Source organism: Struthio camelus, chromosome 7 (assembly GCF_040807025.1).
Source record: "Struthio camelus isolate bStrCam1 chromosome 7, bStrCam1.hap1, whole genome shotgun sequence".
Taxonomy (NCBI): Eukaryota; Metazoa; Chordata; class Aves; order Struthioniformes; family Struthionidae; genus Struthio; species Struthio camelus.
The window spans coordinates 33,503,106-33,524,791 of NC_090948.1; the positions used below are offsets into that span (position 1 = coordinate 33,503,106).

General features: G+C 41.8%; 1 protein-coding gene and 1 long non-coding RNA gene across 10 annotated transcripts in view; one reads left to right on the forward strand and one right to left on the reverse strand.

The window, feature by feature from the left end:
• The window catches only part of BMPR1A (bone morphogenetic protein receptor type 1A), a 93,600-nt gene extending 80,023 nt beyond the window's left edge, over positions 1–13,577 (reverse strand). For 5 of the 8 annotated variants that reach the window (XR_011142239.1, XR_011142240.1, XR_011142238.1 and 2 more), the window contains exon 1: positions 13,369–13,502. The gene's annotated coding sequence lies outside the window, so the exon portion shown is untranslated. Of the gene's footprint in view, positions 1–12,750; positions 12,770–13,368 lie in introns of those variants that run through there. The other 3 variants (XM_068950695.1, XM_068950693.1, XM_068950694.1) reach the window with 3 other exon arrangements.
• Positions 13,578–13,850: 273 nt separating this feature from the next.
• The window catches only part of LOC104151248 (uncharacterized), a 31,792-nt gene continuing 23,956 nt past the window's right edge, over positions 13,851–21,686 (forward strand). Inside the window, exons 1-2 of one of the 2 annotated variants that reach the window (XR_011142243.1) lie at positions 13,851–14,115; positions 19,993–20,065. This is a non-coding gene — a long non-coding RNA (uncharacterized lncRNA). The remainder of the gene's footprint in view (positions 14,116–19,992; positions 20,066–21,686) is intronic. The other variant, XR_011142242.1, reaches the window with a different exon arrangement.

Consider the following 21,686-nt stretch of genomic DNA (forward strand, 5'->3'; position numbering starts at 1 on the left):
TCCCACTGAACTATAATTGAACTCAGACAGCCTAACCAAAAGAAACTATGCCTATACTTTACTGTTATCAAGAGTGGAGAAACAGTCTTCTGACAGAGATACTAACATTATTCTTTTAAATAAAAGTCATTTTAAAAATATACTTTAAAAAACTGCATTCTAAAGGAGTAGCTAAAGCTTCAACAGTGCTGGCAAATTTGCTTCTATGAGGGGAAAAAAAAATATTTCCTCCAAAAGCACAACTTCTGGATGATAATAGAAATTCAGTGCAAAGTAGCAGCATTCAGCAAATCAGGATTTTCAAAAACAAGTCAATTTGCAACACGCAGTTCATAGGGAATCTGTTTTCTACTATTAAATGGTACAGTAGGTGGGGGAACGTGGACTGCATACATACTAATATATAATCATGTAGCTGCATCATTGCTCCTATGACCTTGTCACACATTTCAACACCGTATTTTTAGATTATTCTCTCATACCATCTGCACTGTTAAGCTGACGTTTAATTCCATTATGTCCATTGTCAAAAAGCTAGCCTTCTACCTCAACTGCAGCAGTTGTTTGCAAAATACATTTTAAAATACTGTATCTCATCCTCAAATATTTTTGTCCACTCACAGCTACCAGCCAGCTTCACCTAACGCACAGAAAGGAGCATCCATATTTCACTTGCTAGATTCTGTGTCACTTCAAGCTCCTTTTGATTTACTGGGTAAAATTACCTGGATTTAGAAATAGGCTATATGTTGTTATATCCGCCCCTGCTATGTAAAGATTTTATTGTGCCATTCTCTCTCTTTTCTACCTAAGCCTAGGTCACACGAGGAACACAGAACAAACACTTACTTGAATTGATCCCTTCTGCCCTGGCAATGAAGCCAAAGTAGTATCTACGGTATTTCTGGTTCTTAGACCTCAAATGATTCTTTCATCTCAAATTTTCTCTTCGTTCAGGGAGGAGTCACCTCACATCAGACAATTTATCCCTCAAGCAGCAGACCTAGCCAGGCCTGATTTCCTACAGATCTATGTTCGATTTTGGTATATACCTTCTCCCAACATAACTACCCCAGCTCTCTCCCCATATCCTGTATGATTTCACTCTCCCTGTCCTTTGCAGTACGTTCATTTCCCGACTCGTACACATATTCCTCTAACCACAGTTCTCTCCCTGCCTCCCTCCCACATGCTCTGGTTCCAAACACAGTGTTTCATAGGCGGGTCAGCAGGTGCATACTGACTGGGCTTATCAGGCACAAGTTTACTGAACACTTCTGATCATGACATCCTTCACTTCTGGGACATTAACACAGCTCAAGACCTTTGAAACCGAAATAGCATGACATCCACTCCATCCTAACCTTACCAAACATCTAATCTTCCAGTACGCTGAAATATGGAGCTTCTCTTAGTTTTAGGTGCGTATTAGGAATTTGCCAAAAATCCAAAACTCTACATGCTGCACCACAGTCAGAAACACTGAACAAAACTATTTAAAAAAAAAAAAGGAAAAGAACAAAGGGAAAAAGGAAAAAAACAAAGAGAAATGTGAAGATAGGATAGTAGAAAGTTTCTGCTCATCCCCTTTTTGCTTGGGGGGGGGGGGAGGGAAGGGGAATACTCACTATACACTAAAAAGTTACATAGGAGCACTACTGTTCAAACTACTGGGGAAAAAAACATTCCAAAACACGGAAACTGCAGCTTGGCCCACAAACTGGAATATCACACTACTGCTAAGCTGCAGTTAGGAAAGGGCATTCTTGTTCTGTAGGCCAATATAGATACTTGGTCCTGCCCTCCACAACGATAGCTAGATTGGCAAAAAGTGAAGCCGAGGGGGGAGGAGGGGGGAAGGTATCAATTTTCTGCCAGTTTAACTTCCTTCAGCATCAGAAGACTACCAATACCGGTATAAAGGAAAGGGGAGGCATGCATATGAGTGGTGGGAAAAGGGAGTACAACAGGCCTTTCTGGTGCAGCTAGCTGTTAGGCTTGCTTATCCGTAAAATTAAACTGCCCTCTTAATCTGCTAGTTAGTTATTCATCTAGCAGATTTTTCATTATAGACATCAGTGCCAGTCTTTCTGGCTGTATTGCTGCTGTCCTTTGGAGATGACGCTATCAGTCTTCCCACACTAAGCAAAATAAAATATCCGAACAGAAAAAGGTCAGGAAAAACATGGACACTAAAAACACTTGATGCTTGATGGTACTATTATTAAACCAAATCAAAGGGACAATGTGTCAACAAAGGCAGCTAGAAGCCAGTGCAATATATATTAAAAAAAAGGAGGAAAAAAAAAAAAAGTAGTTGTTAAAGACGTTACTGATTGTAGAGCAGCTGACCTGTCCGGGTGTGTGTGTTAGCGTGATAAAACGCATAAGAATTAGCATACTGAATTGTACCAGATGTCTAGCTGACTATTTTGTTTATGACAATGGCTAGTATCAGATGCTTAGGAAAAGAAAGGAAAAACAGAATCCTTCCCAGCATACCCTTGCTCCTTTCAGAAGTCAGTGATTTAAGGACTTCCTAATCTAAAACTGGATCCAAGTCACCATACTATTGCCATTAAAGGTTGAGTTTGCATAATCCCAAACTTGTATGATAATTTCAGAATATGTGGCTGAGGCTGAAATTAACTCTTCAACAGAAGTATTCACTGTGAAGGAAAAAGCACCACATTTTACAATGCCTGCTTTAAACCTACCATCTGTCATCCCTTATATTGTAAAAGGGGCCAAATCAAGTTAACAGGACAACGGAGAAGGGGGGAAGCTCACATGATAAAAGAGGCAGGAGACTGGAGACAACGCTCTACTGTCTATCACTCATTCAACTTGAAACAAAATAAAACAAATCTTGCAAATAATGTGAGAATAGACAAGAAAAAAAAAGAATGAAAGGACAAGCTGAAAGATAACATACTGACAAAGAAATTCAGAAAGAAATATAAAGAAAAGCCAAGGATATAGGGAAGAAAGAATGTAAAGAAATACCTAGATTTTTCTAGATTAGAAAAAGGCTTCGGTAATCAACACACACAAACTCATACCAGACTCACAGACTAGATTAGGTTGGAAGAGACCTCTGGAGACCCCCAAGTCCAACCCCTATGCTCAAAGCAAGATCAGCTAGATAGAGCGGACTGCCAAGGACCACGTCAAGTTGTGTTTAAATACCTCCAAGAACAAAAACACCCCAGCCCTGCTGGGCAACTTGTTCCAAGTTTTTTTTCCTAATATTTAAATGGAATTACCTGCATTTCAGTTTGTGCTCACTGAGGAGAGCCTGGCTTGGTCTTCTTTATACCCTCCCATCAGGTATTTGTACACACTGGTAGGATTCTCCCTGCGCTGCTTCTTCTCCAGACTGAGCTGTTCCAGCTCCCTCAGCCTCTCTTCATACAACAGGTGCTCCAGTCCCTTCGTTATCTTAGTAGCCCTTCGCTGGACTTTCTCCAGGAGCTCCATTTCTCTCTCGTACTAGGGGGTCCAGCACTGGACTCAACGCTCCAGACGTGGCCTCACCAGGGCTGAGTAGGGGCGGGGGGATCACCTACTTTGACCTGCCAGCAACACTCTTTTTAGTGCAGCCCAGGAGGCTGCTGGCCTTCTTGGCCACAAGGGCACACTGCTGGCTCATATTCAGCTTGTCCACCAGGACCCCCCCAGGCCCCTTTCAAACCTGCTTTCCAGTCAGTCCGTCCGTCCCCAGGCTGTACTGATGCACGGAGTTATTCCTCCCCAGGTGCAGGACTTTGCACTTCCCTTTGTTGAACTTTATGACCTTCCAGTCAGCCCATCTCTCCAGCTTCTCATGGTCCCTCTGAATGGCAGCTCACCCATTTAGTGTATCAATCACTGCTCCTGGTTTTGTATCATCACCTGCAAACTTGCTGAGGATGCACTCCGTCCCATCATCCAATGGGAATGTGAAGTAGTACTGGTCCTAGTATCAACCACTGGGGCACGTTGCTACAGACTGACCTCCAGCTGGACTTCAGGCCACTCATCACAACCCTTTGAGCCAGGCAGGTCGGTCAGTTTTCAAGCCACCTCCCTGTTCTCTGAGCTAGTCTGTATTTCATTGGTTTATCTGTGAGGATGTTACGAGAGAGTTTCCAAAGCCTTACTAAAGCAGAGGTGTACACTACCCACTGGTCTCTGCTCATCCACCAAGCCAGTTATTTCATCACAGAACATCATCAGAGACACCTGCCACAATGTCACCCGGTCTGCCTGCCAGCCCTGATCCTTAAGCTCTCAACTGACTTGTCATCTGCCCCAAAGCAGAGCTTCACGTACTCCCACTGCTCTCTGACATAAAGGGGAACTCCCCTCCTCACCTTCCCAGTTTGTCCTATTTGGAAGGTCTGTATTCCAGCATTTGGAGGGTCTGTATTCCATTCCAGCACTCCAGTCATCCCCATGAGACTGCAGCCTGCAACTGTATGTAGACCTCTAATTTCTTCTGTTTGTTTTCACTCTCTTCCACAATGTACGGATGGTAAATGCCAGAGAATCAAAAAAACACATTAAACTGCCTGTGCTGAGGGAAATATCACACTAGCTAAACTTTAATAGCTGGAAACCTCATTTCACACTGTGACCAAACCACAGATGCTGCAGGGAAAATAAAAAGTGACAACAATGGAAGGATACCTACTGTTGAGAGGAAAACAAGTACGGATGAAAGGGAAAAAGGTGCAATTATATACAGATAGAGGAGATGAAGAGTTGTCTGTATATCCTGCTCCCAAGTAAGAAAGCCTGTTAGAGGGGGGCTCAGGTACAGGAAGCATCCCGGTGTCCCCTCTCTATTGCCCATGATTTCTGTGGCTCATCCACTCCAAAGCTACCAACCCATCCTATCGCTGTTCCCTGCATCGAGTTTCCCCTTACCTGATCCCTCCCACTCCTCCTACCCCAAGCCCTATTTCTGGTCCTTCAGATCCTCAAAGGCCCTGCCACCAGGTTTTTCAATTCACCCAGAATTTCTTTGCTCATTGACAGCAACCTGGAAGAGAGGTAATTATTTTACCTTCAGTCGTTCCAAGTCCTCACGGTAAAAAAATCTTCCTGTGAACGTATACTTCTTCCAAAAACAGATACACTTTGAAACCTATATTCAACATTTATGAAAAACAAGACATTTATGTTACTGCTTGTAATGTTATACTTCAAAATTTTTGCTAAAATTCTTTGAAGCAAAAGTTACCTTGGTTATCTTTTTATGGAGCAAAAAACATCACAGGCTCTTACAGTAAATGAACCAGCACACATCAACTAACCTCTGCTCAAAGACTTGCTCTAATAAATGCAGATTTCAATATCAACTTGGATAAATACCAAGGTCAGCAAAACAGTCCAAAGAAGAAAGAATACAAAGGAAAATGAAAAACTACCTGTTTTTATATCATGCTAAATAACTTTTAGAGACATTTTCAAACTAATACTAGAACTCTCTAAAACACTAAGCAAACTAATACTAGAACTCTCTAAAACACTAAGATACTGTATAGAAACATGTTGTGGCTATACAGGAACCTATTTAATGGGCATTACAGTTTTAATTAGCTTCTGCTTATTAGAATTTAGAAAGAAACTTCCAGAGTGGTGTAATCCCACAGTTGTTTGCTGCAGACTGTCTTGTACTTTCCTCTGAAACAGTAACGCCAGCCATTGTTGGAAATAAAATACTTGAGACTGGTTTGTTCATTTGTAACTCTCTCCTTTGATCAATGCACCATCATTTCATATATTTTTACTTGGTTATTTTTCTGATAACCAGTCTCACCTATTGAATTAAGTCAGCAGAAATTAAAAGACACTGATAAAGAGTCATTAACAAAGAGAATTGAAGAACTTCATCGCAGTGAACAAGCATAAGCGATATAGATGCTTAAGGACAAAGAAGGTAATTCTTATGTCAGCTTACCACCTCCTCCTTCCACCCCCCGCCCCGTCTCTCCCCCCTAATTTCTAAGACTATTACCTCAAGTATTACAAAGAGATGTAAATATTATACAACAGTATTTGAAACTTTGAGAAAAAGTCTACTAATGCCATTTCTACTGCAGAACTTCTGGCTCTAGAATGCACAGCTGCCAAGCAGATGTATAATTTCAGCATTTAGATTCCATTATTTCAAGGGTATTTTTTTTTAAACTAGATGTTTTCAGATTTTCTATTTCCGTCTGTTCTTTGACCTCCCTCAGTTTAGTTCCCTCCTTTCTGTTTTAGTTCATTACGCCAAAATAATTTTCTAAATTAGAAACATCTCTACATTTGAAAACTTGTGAATTTGAAGAGAGGTGGGGGAGTGAAGCAGGGCCAGGGGCGGAACAAAAACAGACAGTTCAACAGAGGCTCGGGTTTAAATGAAAATTGTCCTGTCTGGGTTGGGTTTTATTTCTTGGTTCCTGGTTTAACCCAGATTGGCAAGTCCCCTTAACTACATTCCTTCCATGAAGTATTCAGAGCAGGAAACAAAAGAATATATCAGCTATATAGGATTGTTCCTACACTTTGCCATAGTCCTCTACCCTAACCTCTGAGCAGAACAACAGTTTTTGATTCTTTCTGAAGAGAGTTGTATTAAATTAACTACAGTTGTGAGTCTAAAAGAGTTTTAGCTCACCGCGTACCAAGAGAGCATTTCAAAACACATTAAGACTAGCAGGCACCAGTATCGGTGGCTGTCAATTTAAATTAATTCAGTAAAGAATCAATTCATGCAAAAGTAGTACTGACAAAGTTTAAATGGAGTTAGCTTTGTTCAAAAAAATTGCATTCATCTAACCAAAGTAGACTAGGGCATCAACAACACTGTCTTAAACTTCTCTTCATACCTTGGGTTCTAAAGAAAGTTAGGAATAGCAAGATCACTGGTCCAGCTCTGCCAATGGGACAGAGATTTGGCCCCCCAAAAAATCTATCCTTTTTATTTTCATTTTAAGCTCATTATTTCAATTTGCTTGGGTGAGGGAAGGCGCAAGCTTCAATCCCAATGGATAGCACACATTACAGAATACTATTATAACATCTTCTATAGAACATTTTTGTAAAAAGATTAAATTGTATTGAATAAGTAAATATAGAATATAAAATTAAAAATATGGCAATATATAAATCAAAAAAGCAGTAAGGATCTTTTTTATTTTAACTGTGAAATATATTTTTTGCTTTGCCTTCAAGAAAGGAGACATTTGAAACCAATTCTTAAAAGTACTTCAAAGCAATACAACTAAAATTTCTAATAAAATTTCCTGAATACTCATCCTCAGGGACAACTTCACCTAACACTTAGTATTACTCCTGCATTTTTGGTTATTGGTAAAATCCCTGCATGAGCCTGAACTGAAGATATTCCAAGTTTTGGGTGTTGAGTCTACGAGGAATAGCTGCACTGAATTAGCTAGCAGTGCCTCCCTTTGCAGTATCCCAATCCTGTCTTGTAATTAATGCTCAGCTTTCCAGGTCAGGGTCTGGTTTGGTGAGGTTTCTTCCTAGGAAAGCACAGGAAATGGTACAGAAGGATTTCTGACACCTAATCCAAACAGTTATGTAAAAGATGAATTTCTCTTCCATGAAAAAAGAATATGTACTCTATGTACAATATGTACTACAGAACACCTGTTTTTCTTTATCCATATTTCCGAATCACTTAGGTTCACTCTGCCTTATTGCTATAACCTACTCTTGTTCTCATACTACTCTTGAAGTTCTTTTATTGGCAAGGGGAGAGGACAGCAAGATGATACAATATTTATTATTTCCAGTATCTATTTTTCCTGGTAAATGATCCCTCCCAACGTAAGACATCTGTTCATGCTTCCAGTTCAAACCACCTGCATCACTGCACAGCAGCATGGGACAGTGCCTGCATCCCAACCATATTCTGAATTTCCAAGTGAACAAGGAAAAAAAGAGTAATTAGTTTAGAACATGATATTTGAACTTATGTGCCAAATTATATCTTCTGTTATCCTTTTCACCACTCTTACGTCTCTGAATTCTGATTTTGAGGGTATAATGTGCTGATTTGTACAACAAGTCAGTCATGAACAGAAAATTCATTCTCCGTAAAAGTGAAACCTCCAATGACTAGATCCTAGAAAGGTCAGTTAGAGTCTATCCATTGCTTTCCAGTAAAGTTTCGGGTCTTGGTCTTACTGAGGAAGTCTGAAGGACTATGAGCAACTTTTTCAAATGAGAAGGAGTTGCAAATAGTTAGCACTATAAAGACAAGACGAAATTTCAACAGTTGCAAGAGTGAAAAGGAAATAGCCTTCATGAAACAGGCGTGTATTCTGCTGCATGACTTTTGAGATATTCTTTGATAGTTTTCTGTCTTATAGCTGCTGCATCTGCTTGTACTTTTATCAGCCAAAATATGATAACATTGCTACTTTTTTCTTTAAATAAAGAAGGTGAACTGAGGGAATACAGGCGCAAAGAATGGCTAGACCTGCTTCTGCATTTACGCTAACGGAGTCTACTGAAGTTATCACGTAAAGCAATTATCTGAATAAACTGAGAACATTAAAGTGACTTCAAATTTTTGTAAAAAGTATTGCTGCTCTGTTACAACATACGAAGTAAATTATACTACAGTACTCCTGAGCCAGATTAGTAATATTTTTTTTTCTTTTTAAATGCACAGCCAGCTAGTAACGTTAAAATTACACTGAAAATTACCGTATTTGCCTCTCTGTTTTGGGGAGAAAAAAAGTATCAGAGTATTCAGCCACCTACTGCAGGTATGCATCTTAAGGGGTGCATCTATTCACAGATTTTGTCAAATCAGAGCCTTTTACAGTGTTTAAATGAAGTACCTACCCTTAGTGCCAATCAGAATACTTTCTTTTCCCCCAACGAACACAAACATCAACGAATTCAGTAACTGGCTTGACTGAGGTACTCTCTGGAAGTGCTCCATCAAGCCAATCCATTTCAGTTTAGGAACAGATGTCACTGGAAAAATTGTAAGTTGATAACACACTACACCATAAATAAATCTTTGCTGTTGCTTTTCCTTTGATAAAGTTCATATATTGCAGATCCATGATCACAACCATGAAGCAGAATTTATTTTCCTACTTCACGTACTTTTTTTGAGTTATGCCCAATATTTATTAACCATACTATTGTAAAACAGTAAAGTTGAATGAGACCCATAGGACTCAAATTAAGTAGAAGGGCAACTACAGGACACCTATTATGAAACTGGCAAAGAAGAAAATTGTGTTATAAATCCAAAAGATTTGACCGTAACAGTTGTGCAAAACCAGAACAATGGGGTCATAATCAGAAACTCATGCATCTTATCACTACAATAACATAAAGTTCTCAGTCTTCTCAATATACCAAAAATACCATGGTCTAAAATATTTTAGTCATAAACCTATCACAACACACTTCAGTATATGCTGGTCTTTTAGATTTTCACGACTTATTAGGATACTCCACCTCGTGCAACAGTTGGACTAGGAGGTGGCTGTAACCTACTGCCTTATCAGTCAGGACATAGTCCCTCACAGAAAGGAAAGGAAACTAAAATTTACCCTCCTTGCAGAAGGATGACATTCTCTACTGAAAATAAGCACAGTAATTTTTAGTTTTGTTTTCTTGGGGCTGGAAAGCTGGCAACTTGTTCCCTAGTCTATTTCCTGGTCAGTGTTAGGCCAATTATTTGCTTGTACCCTATACACTAAAGCTTTTGACAATTAGATATCTAGAGTAAAGAACATTAAACATATTTTTCTCACTGAATCCCTCACAAAATAATTTTGTCTACCTTTTTATTAAGAGCATTTAGAACGTTAAAGCAGCACTTTCTTTACAATGAGAATAAACTAAGTGACGATTCAAGCTCTTTGCCTTATTTCAAGGATCACCTATTCCCGTCTCTGTATTATTTTTAAAGGGTTGCAGTATAGCAGGTAACATCTTACATTTGTTTTCAGTTAGACACATTTTTCAGAATACGCAAAACTATTCTAATTTTGTCTGAGAATATCAATCACTCCCCAGACTTAATTGTAACCTTTAAGCAACTGCAAGAAAAACAGGCAAAAGGAAATTCTTTGCTTTCCCTTTAAAGCATTAAACACTGTACAAAACACACGATAACTCAATGACATCACCATGACTAGGGATAATCAGAAAAAGTTTGGTAGAGTAACCGCAGAAGAAACAGAGTGAAGATTCTGCCAAAGACGTTATCTAACAAAAACAACTGAACCACTAAATTTCCATCAGCTAAAGGAAAAGTTTGCTGTCAGGTAGACATGCACACAGACATATAGGCACTCAGCCTCCCTCTCCCCCCACCCCCAACACTATACTCTGCAGGTTAGGAATGTTAACAAGTGAAACAAGCTGCAAGAACTGCACCAGTGTCCAAATATTCCAACTCTGAAGTGATATACCTTTAAATTATTGAGCTCCTTCTGTCATTTGTTTGCAGAAGACAGTAAGGTGGGTGAAGTAAGACCCCAGCACTGAAGATATGCCTCCTGTTTATTGAGGAGCCAAGAAATATCAAGCGCTTTCCCAGATAGCCAAGATAGAAAGGGCAGATCTTCAGCTGACCCTTTACACAAGCACAGAAGAAACATACACATTTTGAATGTGCTCCGCACCCCACACGCACTATCTTGTCTCATTTATCCATCTACACCTTTCAACACCCTGCCAAAGAAGTTGCTATGCTCAGCCATCATCTGCTACTGGAAACAGATATTGTCCTCATCAGAAAAGTTACCAGCCACAAAGACAAACAAGGCAGGCAGGCTCCCACCTCCCTTTTTGATTTGTTTTGTTTTCAAGGTCTTTGGAGAGGCAGGGTTTGTTTCTCTTAGAAAGTCTGGATATATCAAAAGTCATGCAAGCGCTAGTATCTCTTCTTTGACCCCTTCTATGAGGGCACCTATTGAATTCCTCTTATCTGCTGTAACATATTCGCGCTTCACAATGCCTTAGAAAGCTGCAGAAGTTCTTCATTATATTGAATGATTTAAGAGAGATTTCCTCGATTCAGAGTGGTTTAACATCACTGTTTTCACACTACTTTTTTTCTTCTAAAATATGAAGATAACTTACACTAATCCGTCGTTATAAAAATAGTGAATATTTAGCAAATCCTTCCCTATATTTTTATTAATCTTTATATAATTGCATAATCTATATCTTGCTTCTTGGAGAAGCATAAGAACATACTTCCTAACTTAAAAAAAAAACAAACAAAAAAACCCCACAACACTAAGCAATCCATCAAGTGCTAGCCTTTCAGCACTCCAGGAAGTAGACAAAGCTATCTATTACTTCTTCAAAATCCTTTTTGTTTTTATTGGCATAATACTCCAGTAAAGCTCATCTATGGCAAACACTTGTCCATTTTAAAAGAAATTATCAGACCTAGTTTATGGCACATCCAAAAAGGCACAATATTTAATACCAAATGTGGTCAACATTTTATTTTCTCAAACTTGGATACTGCTATTAAAATCCACATCTAAAAAATACTTAAATAAGGGAGTAGTTCAATAACTACAGGAAGTACCAGAAAGAATAAAGTTAATTATTTTAGTTATGCTACCTACATTTTAGACTCCTGATTCCTAAATGTTGGAAGCCAGAAAGCAGTAGGTACATTGCTTACACACTCTACCATATTGAGTATTTTTAATTCTCCTAACAAAGCACACAATTCTCACTGTAAGGATTTTGAAAAGCAGCGTCAAAAACATTAGGAGTTAGTTTCTCTACAATGACTTCAAGAAATCGTGGCAGCTCTAACTGCAAAATATTCCGTTAAGCACAACTTTTAATGAGTAAAATCCAAGTTACACGGAGTAGGGGCTGGATCACATAACATCGAGAGGTCCCGTCCAACCTAAATTACTTCATGTTTTTAGAAAGAAGGATGCAGCTCCAGCCACATATATTCCCTGTCAAGGGAACTGAGGAGCCCATAGGACATACTTAAGTCTGGCTGCTGAACCTTACCTCTACGCGAGAGGATCCTCAACAAAAAATCTTAGACTAAAACTCAAAGCCCACTGTGGCGTATGCATGTGCACCTATATGTAAATATATATGAAACACAGACATGCACTTACATAACAAAATTAAATCTACTGAATAATTTAAGAAAAGGTTACAAAAGGAACATAAGTACAGTAACAAGAGACAAATACACTGCCAACAATTTACAAATGCCACAACACGGAGATTTTTTTTTGCATGCAGACTGCAATGTCATCTGACTATAAATTACTCTCACGCAATGTTTTATCCAGTACTAGTTTCTACTACAAATCAGGCAACTTTCTTGAAACAGATGACTTTCCTCTTATCTGCAAAAGCAGTTTCTTCATCCCTACAGATAACAGACTCTGAGCAATTGCAACGAAGCTACCTGGATGAAGAATTCACTAAATATTTACCTGTCCACAGAGAATGAAAAGAGTCAGACAGGCAGTCAATCCACACTGGAAAGAATCACCCTACAACCTCAGCACAAAACGACAGGTGACTGCTCCACGGAAACACACTTTAATGCCATTCTTTGCCGCCGAATTCACTTTCTTTCACAAAACTAAAGGGCCGTAGGGAGCCATGCAAGTTTTTAACCGTCTTCCCTAGGTTTTGCAATCAGTTACAGGAAGACACCGAACACCGCAACTCAACAGCACAGCCTTCGGCTGTTCCGTAAGACCTCTACCGTCAACGTACCAAGTAAAACTTCTAAGGTAGGCCCAGCGACTAGCGCTCTTTGCGGGAAGAGTTTTGTTCCTTATTTCGTATAACCCGACAGCAACAGGCCGACCGAGGCGGCGCGTAACTTGGCTCCAAGCGCGCACGAACGGCGGACGACGCTTCTTACTGCGCGCGCCCCTGGCTGAGGCGAGCGGGGCCTCTCTTGCCGGCCGGGGCCGGGGCCGGGGCCGGCCCCCGCCCGCGCCCACCCCGCCGCGGGGGCAGCCGGCCGCCGAAACGCGGCCGAGGGGCGCCGTGCCCGGCGCCAGCGCAGCGCCTCGCCGCGCCACCCTCGGCCTCGGCCGCGGCCCAGCGCCGGCGCGGAGGGCGGCGGGGCCGGCGCAGCGCCCCCAGCGCCGCGGCGGGGCAGGGCGGCGGGTGGGGGGACCCGCGGCCTGCGCGGCGCCCGGCGGCCCGCACCGGCGGGCGCAGAGGGGCGGAAAGCCGCCGGGCAGCGGCGCGGGGCGGCGGGGGCAGCCAGCCCCGACGGCGCCCGCTCCCCTCCGCCGGGCCAGGGCAAGGCGTCCCGCGACGGCCCGACATGCCCGCCTCTCCGCGGCGGCAACGCAGGCGCGGCGCGGCCCCCGCACTCACCCGCGTCGGGGGCTCCTCATCCTCCTCGGCGGCGAGCGAAGGCGGAGGGGGAGGGGGCCCGCGCCCCGCTTCGCTCCGCTCCGCAGGCCGTTCCCGCGGCCTCGGCGGCTCCGGGCGGACGGGGAAGGCGGGGTGTGCGGGGGGAGGCGGGGGGTGGGAGGGCCGGCGGGCCGGGGCACGGCGCAGGCTCCGTCCCTCACGGCGCTCCCGGCGCGGCGCGGCGCGGCCCGTCCCTGCGGAGCGGGGTGGGGCGGGGCCCCGGCCGCATTCCAATCACTGCAGCCGCGGCCGCGCGCACCAACGGCCGCTGCCGGGCTGCCTCGCGCGCGGCGGCCGTTGGCGCGGGGCGGCGCCCCCTCTTCCCCCCCCACCTCGCGCGAGCGGCGGCCGTTGGCGCGGGGCGGCGCCCCCCTCCCCCCCGCGCGACCAGCGGCCGTTGGCGCGGCCTCCCCCCCCCCCCGCTCCCGCCCCCTGCAGCGGCTGCCGCCTCCGCCCTTCATCAAGGCGGGCGGTAGGCGGGAGGGCTGGCGGGGCCCCCCGGAAAGAAAGTGGGCCGGGAGGAACGAGCCGGGCCTGCTTTTCCTCCCGCGTGGTCCCTGCCCTCCCCGGGCGGCCGCGCAGGCCTTGGCCGCTGCCTCCCCCCGCCCAGCGCGGCGGCGGAGCCCCGGGCGAGGCGGAGAGGCGGGTGCCCGGCGTGGCTTTGCCAGGCGAGAGGGCGCAGGAGCTCCTCCAGGAGACGCTAGCCAGGTGCGAGGGCGAAGAGTGGCCAAGCAGGCGTCGTGGGGGCTGAGCTGCGCCGAGGTGGGGTGAGGGGGGCGCGGCAGAGGGCCGGAAAGCTGGGCCAGGGAGCTGGTGGGGCCGGTGCCCCGGAGGACGGATGGCTGGCAGGGCGCGCAGAGCAGGGGGTGTGGAGGAGTGTTTTAGCGGCCCTGCCTGACGTGGCGTAAGGGGACCACGGTGTGAGCGGGAGTGGGCAACGAGGAGGCAATTGCCGCCCCACTGTAGGGGAAGAATGAGGGCCCTGAAGGGGCCTTTTAGTTATGCGGAAAGATAGTTTAAGTTCTGGAAAGGCTGGCGTGCCAGGGCCAGGAGAGGGGTAGTGCCACCGCAATGGACGAAATTGTTGGTTTGCTTTTTCCCCTTCCTGTATCTCTAAAGATTAGCCCAGATAGTTAGGCTGGGATAGAGTATAACTTCTGCAGTGAGCTGCTTTGCTCATTGGTAAGTGTGCTAAAGGCCATGATTTGCATTGGCTTTCCAAGCTCCTCGTCATTAGGGCAAATTAGCAAAGTCGTAACTTGTCTGTCTGTCTTCAAGTGGTGTCTCCCAACAGCAGTGCAGAAGGGGCTTTGATGATGGTATGCCATATGACAAGGAGTCCCCACAGTTCCCACGTGGGCTGCTGTTTTCAATCATTTACTCAACAAAATTACAGCGGTTGTTTTGTTGACATGGTCTTGCCTTTAATACCATATCGATTGGACCCTCTGCATCAAGAACTTTGCACGTAAAGCCAACGGTAGGGGGCAAATAAGATCATACAGCTCATACAAACCTACTCACTTTCCTGTTGCAAGTAGACCAAAACACCCTTTAGGACACATCAGCAATTGCCATTGTGAAGAGGTCTGCCCAGATAAACCATTTCTAGAGAGTAACCATTGAGAAACAATCTCACTTATGAGTGGCAAATAGCCACATGTACATATCGTGTGGGAAACAACGGCTTGCTTACTGTGTTGTCCTCTCCACAGTCTAGCTCCGTTTTTGCATGCTAGTATCAGATAGGATTCATAAATGTCATGTACTCCACTTTAGAGTTACCACTTCAGGATGTAAAATGAGAGCACTGGCTCTGCAAGAACAGTTCATATGCATTAGACTCATGGATTGCTAGGCAAGCGCTTAGCCTGCATACTATCCCATATAGCAAAACAAAAGAGGAAGTATAATTTCAAACCTGTCAACTTTGCAGGCTCCTTTAAAATGCAACCAAGTAAAGGCACACCTCGTAAGGTGCAGGCGGCCAGATACTACAGTCTTAGGCATTTAAAAATACAGGTCTTGTCTTACTAAACTTCTAGAAAAAAATTTTCCGATGACCCTCATCCAGAAAAATTTGTCAGTGTCCAAAACAAAGACAGTCTGCAAGAAAGACAAAATCACAGCTTTCATGCCAAGCAATACAGAACTTGTATGCTTATGTTTATAATTTCAAAGGAAAATATGAGTCTGCTGTTCCTCCACTCTGTCTGCTATCAGATTATAGCAACAGAATAGACACTCAATATGGAAGAAGAATGCGACATGCATGTGAGCTCCCAACCAGAGCTAAAACTGCTAGAGCTAGCATCTCTTTAAATAATAATCTATGTGGTAATACAATCCCGTGCTTTTCAGATGTTGGGTATTGATTTAAATCCAGTATGCCTGAATTTAGCAAAAGCCACTAACCTTGAAATTTGTCTGATTCCTCGTGTGAAATGGATCGATTGTTTCATCCAGTTCTTGATGAGTAAATTAGTAAGTCACAGGAACTGCCTTCTCAACTAGTACTTTTTAAGGCACTCGTACTTAAGATGCCTCAAGCAATAGTCAGGCCGGAAATAATGTTGCTTAGGATGTGGTTTCAAATTCATACAGGTGTAAAGTATTTTTTGAAACATACGATTTACAACAAAAGTATAAGAGCAATGTGGGCAGAATAAAATTCCTTTTTTACGATCATACAGTGGTGTGTGTGTGAGAGGGGGACTGCTGAGCAGCCCAGCCATAACGTGTGATGCTGGACGTGATGGAAGTGTTTTTCTTTATATAGTGCCTGAAGAACCCAATTGTACACCCCCTAATGAATCGAACTGCGAAAATTTAACCTAAGATTTTTGTCAAGTAAAACATGAAGAATCAAACCTTATTTTGTTTTATTTTATGGGGTAGGTAGAGATATCTGTTTAAACCAGAAGATGAGCACTTCAGCTGATAGGTGGTCAGAAAGACACAAAGGGTCTCAGCAAGCTTGTTATCAGTAACAGACAATTCACTTGGTCAAGATTGGTCAAATCTGCAAAAACTTGGACGCGTCGGTTTTTGGTAACATGAGGTACTTATTTTGTAAGTAGAGAAGCACTCAAAGACACTGAAGTAAAGTCTGAAGATAAACATATGTTCATTCAACACTTGGACAGGAAGGGATGTGGAAGGCTAGCGAGAAATATAGGAGTGGTAGTTCAAGACTGACTGTCATGATGAAGAGAGCTGTATTAAAAAGAAATTAAATAAGTCATGAATTGGATAGTCTTCCAGCTGCTTTCTTTGTCATTTCCTCTCCAGGAATTTCTTATTAGGTCTTGGAATCACTTGGGACATGCAAGTCTTAAATATCAAAAGCTCTTTAAGAACAAAGAGGTATGTATAGGGAGAAGGTCATCCATGTGATAGGGCTTTCATCTTGGTATATCCTTCTTCCTTTCAGTCTCTGGAATTCATATGTCTAAAATCCACAGTACAGTGTATAAGCCAAATATATTTTTGAAAATATATTTGCAATTAGATGAGTGCTTTTCTGGTACTGTTACTAAAATAAATATTCCATGTTAAATATTAAAAGACTATTGCCCTTCAGCCAGGGACATAATTTTTTCACTTAACATGATGTGAATTTGGCTTAGTCTTTTTTTCAGAATTATTTTACTTGAAAGCACGTTCTTTTGATTATAAATCCATTCAGCTGTCTGTTACTTAGGAATGGCACAGATTTTATTAAATGTGTTAAATGTAAGCATAATGAATTCAATAAGCCAGTTTCAAATCTGTGAGGAAAGGTGTTTTTAAAAAACTTCTGCTGTTGAAGCACTGATAGTAAAAAGGCAAAAAAGCATTAATTCATTAGCATTGCAAGCCCTGGCCAGTCTTCAGTCCAACAAGTGCGATGTGGAACTGAGCATGGTACAGAACTGGAAAACAGCGTAGGAGACTCCAATGTGCAGAACAGGCAGGAGGAAACAGGAAACTGTTCCCACAGCTTAAATACTTGGTGCATTTTGGGGTTACTTCATGGTTTCTGCAGACAGATTCTTCTCAGCCTTGTTCAAGCGGACAGTGAGGAGGAAGGACGTAACAGCTCCATTTGTCATTACCTTAGGCAGCTGGTGCAGGATGGGAGCTGAATTCTTACTGAGCGGCATTGTAGGGAACTCGATTGCATCTTTCAAAGGACTGTAGTAATGGGAACGCTTTCCCTGATTTCACAAGTACTCTAGGAAACGTTTTGCCAGTCAAGAACCAAATTTCCTGTTGCTTTCCCTGTTTCTTCTTTCTGTGCCTAGCTGAGGTGTTTGTTTCTGGTTTTATGGACTTCTAGGTACAAAAAGCATATTCCAGCTTTTCACCAAGCCATAACAAACCCCAAAACAGCCATCCTTGTAAATTCAAAAAGCACTTCAAATAATTTTTTTTTTAATCTAATATTGGTTAGTAAAAACATTAAAAGTCTTACACAGAAAAGAAGAAAATACTATGGACAGAGAGTTTACTTGGGTGCTTCTCTCACGTCGATTTGTTTGGAGTTCAGAGAATTAGTAATATGTTTTTCCCTAGATGCATGCAAACAAAAACCATAAGGTCTTCATTTGCTCTGAGAAGATTAAGTATTTAGACTCTAGTGCTGATTTTAAAGGTGATATTCCTAGTTAACTATCACTCTGCACTGCAGAAGATCGACAAAGAAGTTTTAATTATTAGCTTTCCCTGAGAATATTTGTACTACACTAAGATAAATTTATCTGTTCCTCCAACTCTTATAATAAGAGGTATTTGTTCGTTTCTTTTACAAGTTTGAGTAATTCTTGGATCCAGAAGCCCATCGTGTTAACATTTCATTTATTGATGCTGAGGTCTTCAACCCCTTCAAGCCTTTATACCAGAAAATTCACTTCTGGATGACTCTCCTTTTCAGCAGCAGAAGTTGAACCGATGCTGAAAAAAGAAATTGGTTTTTAGTCCTACTGTTAAACAAGCAGAACTATTTTCAGCATAGAATGGTCTGTCTTGATAGCTGTGTCCTTAGAAGAGAGGGATTCAGGCAGATGTTTTGCTAGCAGCTATGGTGGGTAGTGTCGAGATTTACAAAGATGGATATATACAAGACAGAAAATGCAATGTTCTTCCAGTCTTGTTAGAAACAGATCTGAATCCTATACAAATGAACCAAATAGTTTTTAACCAATCAAGCTCTAAATTTTTTTCTCATTGCGAACACATCCTTAACCACAAATGCAACACTGTTAAATAAGAATAAATGCAGCAAAATACTCTTGACTCTCCTTCTCTTTTTTCCTATCTTAGCACAAGCAAAATAATATAGGTCTACTAAATTAATTAAAAAAAAAAAGGAGATCATGCTTATATTTCAGACACAGCAGTCAGCTAGTATGTCTGAAAACATGTGATGAAGTTAAAAGCATAGAAATACAGCTTTTCTCCCTTGGTCTTGAAGATACTTGAATGTATATTGGAACTGGAATTGGAGCAAGTTAAAAAAAACACATGCCAAAAAAAAGGGCAAATCCTGACAAATAGTCTGTAACTTCCCTTGCTTTTAAAGAGACACCCTGTATCTGCAACTCTCCAGATTTGGCAACTGTATGTAATTCAGTCTAAACTCCCACTGACATCAGCAAAAAATTGCCTGTTAAGAGATGCAGGACTGAATCTAAGATAATAGCATATTAAAATTCCATTACAAATTCAAAAGCTACTAATGGAAATTAAATCCCCCAAATATAAAACATTCAATGCAATTGAAGAGTTTTCATTGTACATACTCAAAATGTTAAACAATAGTAGCACTTGCATGTGTGACCATCAGGAAACACAGCTGTGCTTCTTTCTGTTACAATTAATTACTTCCGTTGTATATAAAATTGAAAGTATTGGTACTCTGGTGCGGAAAAAGGATATCCTGATACACTGCTCCTATTTCCGTACCAAGGCCTATTACTGAACCTTTCGCCATTAATTCATTTACAATGAATTATCCTGCGATGAATAAAGGAAGGCTAAACTGGCTGGTTAACTGTAATACTTCAAGCTACTTTCTCTTTGCGTTTTCACACTCCCACAAGTATATTTCATTTTACTATTTTTCACACATGCCCTCTTTGACAGCAGTTGTTTACTTTAAAGTAGTTGGAGTTTAATAGTGAGATGTCTAAAATAAATGTTTACTTAACTATCCTTTGATTTAAAGATTGTTCTATTCATTTGCTTTTTACATTATAAAATGAGAGAAAGCAGGAGGTTTTGTCACTGCTCTTTAAGGGAATAAGTAAAGTGAGCTTAAGTGTTTGTGGCCAGATTCTCTGAGGCTGGTACACAGAGATGAAATGTATACCTTTCTGCGCTAGTATAGTTCCTAAGCTGGAGGGGGAAGAGGATTCTTACCCAGGGTTAGAAAGGAGCAGTAACAGCTCAGCATCTCTCTGTTAACGCATTCTCTTACATTTTGGTGGAGCAAAAACTGTTTTGAGGTTGTACTGAATAGTGCAAATCTGCACCCTAATGATATACACTGTCCCCAGACACTAATACCTACGTTTTTAATTACACTGACCTCTTTCTTTGTAGAGAGCTTCTGAACAAAGAGCAGCTTTTATGACTGTTCAGAAAGTCGATGAAGTCTCCAATAGCCACCAACCATGTAAGTCTATAAAAGGTGGATAGTACGTGTAGTATTTGCTACTAAGAATTTAATCACTCAGGATGCTTCCTAACCTGAAAGTCCATGGTCCTGTGCGCAGGTGTAATGTTTCAGAATGTTTCCATGGTCAGAATGTTTCCGACCCATTAGAAGATGTGTAACACAAAGCTAAGTGACGTGGGGTAAACGTGGAGTCCTTTCACATCAGCACAAATTAAATCTGCCAAATGAACTAAAATCTTTGCAAATGTGAATTCAGTCTAGTTGGTGTCATGACAAAGTAGCAGAACAAAGCCAACTCAGAGAAGCTTCTATTCCAGAAACTGGTCTACATTAATACAAAAGGCAAAAAGCCATCATCCACTTAAAATATAGCCCCGTTTTCCTTTTGCTGCAACAGCTGGCACTGGAAATACAGACTCTGAGGCTGAGTGTGCTCTGTCGTTACTCTATCACAACGCAGTTTAGATTAAGGTATGCTGAATGTGATGTGATAGCTAGAACCTGAACTTCTCTGGCCAGACTATCACATTTCTGGCAAGAATTTTTTGGCCAGAAGAACATGCAATGAAGCAAAGGTGCTGTGTAGCATGCATGTAATAAAGCAGAAACTTCCAGTAAGCATCAGCTATATTGTACCTCCCCAGTAATCAGACGTTTCCAGGATGCAGCAGACTAGATACACTCAGAATAGCTACACAGACATAATTTTGCTTCTTACCACACATTGTTATACAGCTTGCAAGCATGCTAAGAACAGTATCTGTGATCAGGCTTCCACCTGTGCAGAAACCATAGGCAAATTTATAATGTCCTCAAAATCAGTGCAGAGAAAAATTTCCAGGAAGAAAAAGAAAATAGGTCAGGGAAAAATCCAAGTTTATGGAGGCCTGCCAGTGGCACTAGATGCTGCAGAAAAAAACTGACTAGTGTGCTGTGAGGCAAGTAAAAGAAAATGATTTCTTTTTTTTAATTTAAAAACTGTTATTTCATCTGTTCACTTAAAATTAAATGGAAGTTTTCATTTGTTATTAAATTCCAGATCCCTTTAGAAATAACTCATGTTTTTATTCAGAACAAATTCTTATTCTGAAAATCCTCTTTTATGTGTTATATTGTAGCATTTATACCTTTGTAGTATACTAATGCTTGCTCTTTCAAATAAAGTTCTTTCAGTTTCTTCATTCTTTCATTCTTTCAGTTGCTAAAATAGACTTTAAAAGAATAAAGTAATTTCAGTTATTCAGTTATTAACCTTTTTATTGGCTTGGAAAGTAAGTTGTATTATTCCCATTTTACAGATTGGAAAATAAGCAAAACAAAACTAAGCAATTTAAGGCTAAGCAATGAAGGTTGAGCCAAGATTACAACTAGAGAAGAGATTCTGACTTTCAGCCCCAAGATCAGCTTCCTAGCTGATTACACTGCTTTTTCTATGAGCTTGATCCTTGCAAGGCTCATCCATTACAAATTTTCTTTGAAAACAGCAGGAATTTCCCCTGAATAAGTTCTTCCAGACTGTGCCTCCTACTCTTTGAGGAAGTTTACAGCCCAAATAAAATACTGCCTTGCAGAATGAAATGCTTTGGTTGTGAAATGATGTATTTGGTCTGTGTTTATA